Source organism: Schistocerca americana, chromosome 1 (genome assembly GCF_021461395.2).
Source record: "Schistocerca americana isolate TAMUIC-IGC-003095 chromosome 1, iqSchAmer2.1, whole genome shotgun sequence".
Taxonomy (NCBI): domain Eukaryota; kingdom Metazoa; phylum Arthropoda; class Insecta; order Orthoptera; family Acrididae; genus Schistocerca; species Schistocerca americana.
The window spans coordinates 423,093,663-423,095,202 of record NC_060119.1 but is presented as its reverse complement, the minus strand read 5'-3'; the positions used below and the strand labels follow the sequence as shown (position 1 = coordinate 423,095,202).

Sequence of the window (1,540 nt, the reverse complement as noted above, 5' to 3'; positions counted from 1 at the left end):
ACAAATCATGAAAATGGCAACTGAGGGTAAACCATGAAACACAAACAGATGTCATCACAGTGTTTTACATTCAGCACCTTCTTTGGGTACATGTCATTGCAGAATTCACTCTACTAGAACATTCCAAATATTGAGTTACTATTATTTTCAAGATATGAAGATGGCGTCTGTTCTTTCGGACATGTCCGAAAGAACAGATGCCATTGGTGACCGTGCAGCTCTCTAGAATGAAATTACAATTAAATCAATACCATTAGCTGCTGATGGGCATTTAAATACATCAATGGGGACAGTTGAAAACGTATGCCCCAACCGGGACTCAAACCCAGGATCTCCTGCTTACATGGCAGACGCTCTATCCATCTGAGCCACCGAGGGCACAGAGGATAGTGTGACTGCAGGGATTTATCACCGGACCACTCCCCATGAGATCCACATTCTCAACTTATAATCCACACACTACATTCATAGTGCCCCTGTCATTATACCCATTACTCACAGCAGACAATCCACCGAGTCCTGTCTTCATATCGTTTTAGGCTAACTGGCTGATGACCTTCTTCAGTGTGGATGCACATGATTTGGCTGAACTCTTACGGGACTCAGTGGACTGTCTGTCGCGAGTAATGGGTATAATGGCAGGGGCACTATGAATGTAGTGTGTGGACTATAAGTTGAGAATGTGGGTCTCATGGGGAGCATGCTGGTAATAAATCTCTGCAGTCGCACTATGCTCTGTGCCCTCGGTAGCTCAGATGGATAGAGCGTCTGCCATGTAAGCAGGAGATCCCGGGTTCGAGTCCCGGTCGGGGAACGCTTTTCAACTGTCCCTGTTGATGTATATCAAACGCCCATCAGCAGCTAATGGTATTGATTTAATTGTAATTTTATTTTCATGTGTTGATTAAATAAATAAATAAACAAATTTTTAACACTCCGGTGACCAAGACCAAGCCCGGGTGTAGCTCGAGCCATGGCACTGAGCTCAATGGACTACGCCCAAGTGTAGCTCGGGCCACAATGTTCCACATTGTGCAAGCCTCCTGTCACTCAAAAGTGACTTGTTTCGTGTGATAACATTGCATAGACATCTGGCTAGCTGTTGCTTGACAGGTGCTGCCCTCTGTTATCAGGTTCTAGAATTACTTCGAATGAAGCAGTAGCGATCTTTAGTGCTGTCATCGCGCCTGACTGAGACTTTGTATGCTTGCATTGTCATCGTATTCGCTAGCGATTTCATTCAGTTTTATCACTGTCTGTGAACCCGCTACAAACAAGTCATGTTTATTGAGTGATCTAGAAATTTTAGAGGCACTGGAAGAATAATTGATTGATTCTGGATTGGAGGGAGAAATACCTGAGTGGGAACAGTCTGAAGAAGATTCAAATTCAAGTAAGCTACAGACTGATATAACATGTCATCTCTAGTAGTGTTGCCTCAGTTACTGGGACTGCAATTACAAATAAGTTACATTTTACTTGTCTTCATCTCATCTTTTTTTTTTTTTTACAGATGAATCTGATGATGAATATGCTGCTG

At 43.1% G+C, this 1,540-nt stretch overlaps 1 non-coding gene across 1 annotated transcript; it reads left to right on the top strand.

Annotated features, from left to right (window-relative positions):
• Window positions 1-740: 740 nt before the first annotated feature.
• On the top strand, window positions 741-814 carry Trnat-ugu. The gene has a single exon. It is a non-coding gene; the product is annotated as a tRNA-Thr (tRNA).
• The last annotated feature ends 726 nt before the right edge of the window (window positions 815-1,540 follow it).